At 37.1% G+C, this 8,494-nt stretch overlaps 1 long non-coding RNA gene across 2 annotated transcripts in view; it reads left to right on the top strand.

Moving 5' to 3' along the window:
- Window positions 1–3,851: 3,851 nt before the first annotated feature.
- Window positions 3,852–8,494, top strand: part of LOC141728631 (uncharacterized) — a 28,479-nt gene continuing 23,836 nt past the window's right edge. Inside the window, exons 1-2 of one of the 2 annotated variants that reach the window (XR_012579790.1) lie at window positions 3,852–4,116; window positions 8,072–8,221. This is a non-coding gene — a long non-coding RNA (uncharacterized LOC141728631). The remainder of the gene's footprint in view (window positions 4,117–8,071; window positions 8,222–8,494) is intronic. The other variant, XR_012579789.1, reaches the window with a different exon arrangement.

Below are 8,494 nucleotides of genomic sequence, written 5' to 3'. Positions count from 1 at the left end.
CATGATTGACATATGCTCACTTTCTATCATGATCTACTCAAAAATCTAAAAGGCAAGATTTTGGCTTAGGAAATTATGATTAAAAGATTGAGTAACAATAAAACTATGAGGAAAAATTGCCTAACAATGAACCTCTTTTGCATGGAATGTGGATTAAACTAAGTTCTGAGAATCTGCGTGAAGAACTTATACTATGAACTTATATATCCTGCAATAAAAAAACCTAAAAAAACCCTAAAAATATTTATTTAATTACATTTACTTTAATTTAATATCTAATTTTAATACAAGCTGGCTTTTTTAACCCCCCAAAAACCAAAAAAACAATTATCTTTTTCTCAAGCTGCAATTTTCATCATTACCTCTAACATCTCTCTTCCAGGATATAATTACAGGAAAATCCTTATTATGATAGAAGTGCGTATTCAGAAGGAACATCAGCCATCATTTTTTCTCCAATTAATTTTGCTAATATAGAACCCCAAAGTAGGCCTTGCATACCAGAAGAGAGACATTGATCTGGACTTAGGTGACATGAAAAAGAGCCCAGAACCACAGTAAGGAATCAGCACAAGAATGAATGAGAAATATCACCTGAGTGTTAGAAGAGAGCTCAACAGGTAACTTTACTGAAAGTTGTATAATCCACTGTACAAAAAACAAACTTAAAAGCTACTGAAATTTTAGAACAGTCACCAGAATTATTGGTTCAGCCATTTGTTAACCTTTCCTTGGATAAATAAAACATATTAAATTACCAGAGGAAAACTTTCTGGTCTTGGATTGATATTCAATCTAACACAACCTTTTTTTCAATATCTCACATTCTCCCATACACAGCAAAGCTGAAAATCTATTCAAATTACTTGAAATGTTGCTTTGAAATAGTGACATACAACTTCACCTGGAGTTCAGACATGGCCAGGACTAATTCCTGGCCCCAACAGCAAGCTGCACAGGATAGTTACATCCATAACAACACCCTCATCTATACCCGCCTGCCCAGAAACCCTTGTGAAGCCTATTGGGTGCAGATCACAGCCTGTGCCCCTTCCTGAATGTGCCAATGGACTGCTCGCACCTATGGGGCTCTGGCAAAGCTGTGCCAATGAGCACAGTCAAAATTAAACGTGGAATATTCTGATCCTAAGTCTACTGGGACACAGATAGACAATACAGTCACATAAAAAATCTTTTTTTTTTTCCCTTTCCACTTTTGAATGCCCTATATTTTGAATCCACTTGTCCTCTTGTCTGACTGACAGCACCAGGAAAAGAGCTAAGAACAGTGTTCTGCTCTGAGGTTTGACATTAACCTGGTGGGTGGCTTTGGGCAACCAAATTAATCTGTTTTCTGGGGCCAGAATCTCCCCACCTGACCTGGATGTGAAGTGTGCCAACTCTCTCCAGGATGATCCCTTTCCTCTAGGGGCTACACTGCAGTCCAGGTTGAGGCTCCTCACTGAAGAACAGGAACTGAGTAACACAGATCCAGACATCTAGTCCTTGGGTTGTTTATTTGTAAAAAAGTTTTTACACCAAGCAAAAGTTCTTAAACAACATAATTTCCTTTTCCAGTAATATGTCATATTCACTCTATTTCTGAGGAATTTCTGTCTTGGCAGGTGATCTTCATCACCAGCAATGTCAGTATCCTCTGCCCCGCTCACAGGTACAACTCAGAGCTCTCTCTGCCTGAAAAACCCCTAATCCAAAGTTTAAGCACAACCAAATGCAGCCTCAGATGTTTCCTATGTTTCCTTCTGCAAAGGAAAAAATTATTTTATATTTGTCCCTCAGCTGCCTTGGCTCAGCTTGAGTCCCCTGGCATATATTGAGCTAGTGGGCTTGGGCAGTGAACTTCTTCCCTCCTGCCAGATTGAGGCAGCATCCAACAGTTTGCCCAGCTCTGACTGCGGGATGGTCTTTTTTATGCGGATGTAATGGATGAGGACTCAGGGGCAAACTGTTGACCATTTCATAACACAGAACCTGTGATATGCAAAGGTTTCATGAAATAAGGACTTATGTTTGATTTCAACTCTGCACTCTCTGTCTGTTCTAATATTCTTTCAAATTGTGTGACAGGTTTGAGAGACACGGCGAGAGGAAAGTGCTTTAAGAGGTGTACAATAGTTCTCTTTTTCCAGGAGCAGCACTAACAAGAAAAGACCATGTTCCTGGCACAGTCCCATAGCAGACATTAGTCTCAGCCCTCTGGGATAATAAGGGAATGAGGCACTTGAAGTCTCATTGCCTTTTCTGAGAACTGTTTTTAATAGCCCAGCTAAAATGACAAAACTGACCAAATCATGGAACAGGGCAAGCCAGAAGTGTCCTATTTAAATTGTTATTTCTTCAGATTTTGCTTTCTCTATTAGAAAAAAAAAAAGTTTTAAATCATCTTTCAGTTTAATCATCCTTGCTTACTTTCCTATAGTGCCTGTGCAAACATTTATGAAACACTTGGTATTCTTTTTCCTAATGTGACCTAATGGCAAGAGCTTATCAAGATTTCTGAAGAGATTTTGGAGTTAAAAGTGCCAAAGCTTTCAATGGACATGCAAGCAATAATTTCTGTATGTCAGCTTTTTTTGTTCTTCATAGACCTGGAAATCAATGTGATGGTAAAAGATTTATTTTTGATAGCTAGATAGCTAGAGGAACAGGCTGCAATTGAATAGAGGGTAAATGTTTTGTGGTTTTGCTATGTTCCTCAAGTCACTTTTCTTTGTCCTGAAGACACTAATAGTGGTGTTGGTTTTGGTTACTTGGCACAGTTCGAAACTTGATTTATCAGATTTTTCATTCTCTTGGCTTCTGCCTACTCAGTGCATCTCTTTTGGTGATTAATGCTGTGGACTCCTATATTAAAAACCAAAACCCAAAACACCAAAAACAAAAACAACCAACTCAGCCAGGCTGTAGCTGGAATGAAAAGCTCAAGGTTCTGCCACTCAACCTTGATCAGAATCAGAAAATTAAAAAAGAGGATTTTCTGTTTCTGGTGTGTACCGGTTTTTCTGCATATATTTATTGCAGTCATTTCTAGAAGTAAAAAATCATGTTGTGTTATTACTGGAAGGGTACACAACAGAAATTAATTTAGATGGCAGAGTGGCTATGGAGAAATAAAAAACCCCATATGTTTGCAGAATAGACCCCAGGGATTCTGCACACACTCAGAATGATATATAATCACCTGTCATATGCATCCTTCTTTTTACAATTATTAGATTTCTAAGTGTATTCAATACCACTTGTTTTTAAATCTTGGTTTGGTTATTTACTTGGTTATCCAAAACGGAAGAGTCCTGAACTTCATTCATTAAGTGCAAATATTCAAATCAATGTAAACTGTGACATGAACTGAACGAAGTCAACCTATTATGCAGGTGATCATCAGTGCACACATACTTCAGGCAGGTAACTACTTGAAAGTACTTTCTGGCACACACATAAAAGCTGGTTTAAATATTAAAATGTTATTTCTCCTCTAAGCAAAGAAAATATGTCAGACAAGAGATGTTATTGTTACCTATTAGTATTATGGAAGGTTTTGTGGAGCCAAATACTATTTTTACATATTAAAATAACTTGATACTATTTCATTTTTTAACTGATATATAAAGGGTTTTTGTTTGATGCTGATTTTTATTAGTAAATGTTATGACACCTGATGGGACTTACATAAAAGTGATATGTGAGTATATGATATTGTTACTAGGAATCTTGTCAATCAGTGATGTGATTGAAAGATAAAACCAACAAATTATATTAAGCTGTTGGAGAAATCCTTGGGGTTTTTACCCTTCCACTATTTTAGTTTTGGTTTTATCATATTTCTTTGGCTTGCATGCCTTGCTAACTATGTAGTTTCTATAGCAACCTCCATTGACCATTGAAATAATGAAAGCCACAGCAACTCTCCTGCAGTGAAATCCCTCATGCTGACAACGCAACTCCTATTTTCTATTTCCAGTGTTGCCTTTTACTTACATGACTGACTCATTTGTCAAAATACTTGAGCTGTTTGCTAATTAATTCTAAATTTGATAATTGCAGACAAGAGACCTAAATTTCAGTGTACCTGCAGATTCGCCTTGGAACAAAGAGGTAAAACAGAAATATTTTTTTTGTACCAGAAATATAATTTCATAACTGTAGAAGGATTTGAAAAATGTATTGGTCATATTGAGAAGAAATGCATGAATATTGGAAAAAAACCCCAATAAAACAACAACCCAAATCAAATAAATTTCATTTTCTTTTACTTAACACTTAATTCTAAGGTTTTTTTAACCTCTGGACTGATGTAATTTTTGGCTCCTGAATTTGATTCCAAATTAGCAGCAAGCAGGATCCATACCTGGATGCTAGGCCCAAGGGAAGGATTCAGGAAGTGGTTCTGGACATTCAGTAGGTGGCACTTCAGCTTTTTTTATCTTGATTTTTTATCTTTTTTAAAAATCTCATTAAATCAATGGTTTATCATGAAATCAGTAAGCTGTTTACTGTTGGAGATTACATGCTCCAGCTGAAATAAAGAACTAACCACTGATGATAATTATGGAGCCTCTGACACTTCATGCACATCTGAAAGAATAATTCATGTTGGTTTAGTATGAATTGTATTTTTTCCAAATAAAATTCTCAAAATGATTATACCATAGGAAACAGGGCTGAACTTTTCACGGTTTTTAATCAGATGTATCTGTTGCTCTGTTAAAGTGTAGCTTCCAGACTTCATGCTACCTGTAGAATGGAAGATGGACACCACATACTCTGGGCTCTGGTTATGTGGGCAGAAAAGCCTGTGGAGGCATTTGCTTTGTTCTGCTCCCCCACAACCCAACCCCCTGCAGACAGAGAAACAGAGAAATCTTTGGAAACCAGCTGAGGTCTTTTGCCTCTGGACTACTTTCCAAACTTTTTCCTTAGCTCTCCGATCTGGGTGGCAGCTGGCAGCATGAGTGCATTGGTGGGAGACCAGGAGGAGTGATGATTGCTTCTGATAAAGTGTAATGATGCCCTGCTTAGCTTTTTCTCTTAGAGTCAAATGCTTTCTTGCTGTGAACTTTCATATATTATATGTATTTTTGAGCTAGAGTTAGGTAAGTAGCACTTACCTAATTTTATAAAATTTGTTGTCCATAAAATGCTGGAAAAATTGTGGAGTAGCAATCAAAATCAAATAATGAGTCCTGATAAATTGCAAAGGCCCTGGACAGTTTTCAGGGATTTTGCCCTTTTATAAAGATTGGTTTGAAACCAATCCAGACACCACAAAAATTCTTTATTGTGTGCTTTTATATTTGCTTCAACATTGCAAAAATGTGGCTTTTGGGCATTTTATTTGATTGCTGCCATGATTTAACCTTTGTAAAAGTAGCAAAGTAAACAAAATAAAGGGGCAGGAGTAAAACCCAAGAGAGTCAAAATACATTAAGAATTTAAAATGCATAAAATGCTTTGAAAGAGCACAGTTTCTGTTGTTATTTTTCAGAATAGCAATGCAAAAAACAGTGCAGATGAGTGGTACTGTCAGCCTGACCAGCACAAAGCAGCGCTATTGAGAAGGAAAAATAGAGTGAATGCAATTGAAAGGTTACTCCATGGGATGAGATTAAGTTCTGCAGAAGGTTAATTGATAATACTCTGAATAATAATGTGGGGGTTTTTTTGTTTGTTTTTTTCCCCTGGTCATATGAATTTCCTTTGTTTATGGAAAGGATAAAATAAAGCAAAAAAAGTGTGGTGATATGAGAAAAGGCAATATTTTATTTGGTCATAGCTGGTTAACTAATTAACTTTGGTTCATCTTCCAGCTAGGTCCATGAAATGCATTAACTGACTTGGCTTTATTCAATATGGAAAAGTTTTAACTGCAACTGGCCAGCTTTGAACTTCACAGCTCTTCAGCTCAGCAGTGGATATTTGTGGGGAAACAGGGCAACTGGACCTACAGGGAAAAACAGAAAATTTTCTAATGGGGCAGCTCGTGCCTTGCATGGGATATCCCAGGTCTTAGAGGAACTCAGCAGAAACTGAGGTCATTCATGAGTCTGGAAATAGCTGACATTAATCTTATGCAATCACTGGCAGACAGTCCCTTGGACGTATTGTAGCCAGTGGCATCCTACAAGGTTGCCTAGCTCCCATGAATTTTGGGACCTCGTTCTTATACTATCCTCTAGCACTAAGCACTGGACACAGTCAGCTTTGAATTCACTTCTGATACATGTGGGTTTTTATGAGGCTAAATACCCAAAGTGTCTGGGGGGGTACTGATTGTTTACTGGGTTTCAAAACAAAAATTCTGACCAGCTAAATTTGAAACCGGAAAATGTAGGTACTTTAAGCATGTGGTGTTTTAGGAAGTGGCTATTTGCTGGCTTTTATCATCTCACAGCTATTTAGAAATATACTTGAATCCCTAAAGTTTTGTGTAGGTCCTCAACTTCATGTGTTTAATTTAATAGCAGACAAATCAGAAATGTACGCTTCATCTGCAGAGAAGAGGAAAACATCAAAATCTGCTGTTATGCACTTGACTGAAAGTAAAAAAGTTCTTCTTGGGAGGTGCTCTGTACTTATTTGTGTGTGTCCAAACGTAGCATTTTATGCATTATCTGCAAGGTGGGACATTTAAAATTTTTCCTGCTTGAATATCATCAACTTCTGTTTTAGCTTTAACAAATATAAAGATTTTCTCTGTTTTCACAGATGCCAAAAAATGCATTACCTTGCCTATTGGATAAAATAGCTGGGATCTGAAGTTCTTTATCTGCATTCATGGAAAATAATTTGTTGTCACCTCCTAAAACAATTTCAGATGAGCCTTTCACAAGGGCAAATCAGGTTCCTCGATGAGCTGCTCAGTATTGCTTTAATGCAGTTGATATTTGTGCTAGAGTGTGGTAAGGTCTTAGGAATTTAAAACCTATCAGGCACATAACATACAAATGTTCAACGCACAGCCTTGTACCATCTGAAACAAGCCAAAAGCAGTAAGTAGGATTGCACAGGTGCAATTCACCAAAGATTATGAAACCACCAGCTTTCTTTTCCTACTGCATCAAACACTCTCCTTAAGGAAAGTCACTCAGTCTCTGGTTTTGTGGTGGAAACAGAGTGAAACTCATAGAGGGAACAGGTTCTTCTCAAGGTTTGTGCTATAGTACCCAAAATCAGCCAGTCCCTTCAAATTATTAATGTATTTGATCAGATGATTGTTCACTTGATTATTTTGAAATAGGAGTGAGCTACTGTGCAGAATCTGTGTCAAGCCAATATCATGGCTTGGATGCTCTGCCCTTAATAATGGGTATCAACTTAATTACTGCATGGAAAGTTTCCACTGCTGTACAGTTCTTGCCATGGTAGTATGCTGTTTTCTGTAATCATCTCTCAAGAGCAGGTTGATGCTCATTTTCATATTTAAATTCATTCCTAACTAGATCACTGTTTACTAGGCCATGAAAGTCAAGAATTTCACTTGATTTTTTTCTGATGAGTTTGCCAAATCTGACTATTGCATTGTATAATTTTATTGAGAAAAATACCTAGATTTAATTTTCTATATTCATAGACCTCTGAGCCCTCCCACAAAAATTCAGTTAATGTTTTGGATAGTAAGTTTTGAGGGATATTGTCTGGCAAATCTTTTACTACAGGAAACACCAACACCAAAACATACTCTTTAGTGTAGCCTTTTAACATAATTTTTATGTTCAGTTTCAAAATGAGTAATAATCATTAGGAAACTTTCATAATAAAAATAAAGGGGAACTTTTTCTTTAAGTGCACGTCCCTCCTTTTCATAGGTTAATGTAATCTATTGAATAGAATATTGCCCATTGAATATTGAAAGTCACATTTTCATTGAAACAAGATTGTATTGAATCTACAGCAGTTCTGGTGCATCAGAAAGCATTCATAAAGATGTAGAGTATTGCACTAATACAGCTGACTGCTTCAAACTTGTTCAAACTCTATTCTTACATGATTTTTTGTTGTTCTCAACACATAAATATATTTGTGTTTCATTGTAGATATATTTATCTTACAGGGAAAAGAGCTGCCAGAAGACACTGAGCACAGAGGCAGACCAGGAGGTTCCTACAGGCTGGGCACAAATTCCTCATGGATGAACCTAAAAGATACAAACAACAAGCTACACACCGAAAAAAAAGTACTCTCTGTTTAAACAAGGAGGAAGGTAAATGTAGTTTTGTTTTCTTCCTCCAAACAGGGGGAATGTTTTTATAGCACTTCAGTACAAGGGTGCCAGGAAAAACATCGACAGGCTGTTTTCTTAGCAAAGCCCATAGCCTGAAACTGAAGCTCTGTGCTCCACTCCTGGTTTTACTTCACACTGAAGTCAAGCCACATCATTTCTCAAGCATCTCTGCTTTCCTTCCCTTTCCATAAAATGTGGGTAGCAATGCTATCCTGCAGTAAACCACAGATATGCAAGAGTGCATTAAGATTC

This window comes from Zonotrichia albicollis, chromosome 3 (genome assembly GCF_047830755.1).
Source record: "Zonotrichia albicollis isolate bZonAlb1 chromosome 3, bZonAlb1.hap1, whole genome shotgun sequence".
In the NCBI taxonomy this organism is placed as follows: domain Eukaryota; kingdom Metazoa; phylum Chordata; class Aves; order Passeriformes; family Passerellidae; genus Zonotrichia; species Zonotrichia albicollis.
The sequence above is the reverse complement of the archived record's forward strand: the minus strand, read 5'-3'. Positions and strand labels throughout refer to the sequence as shown.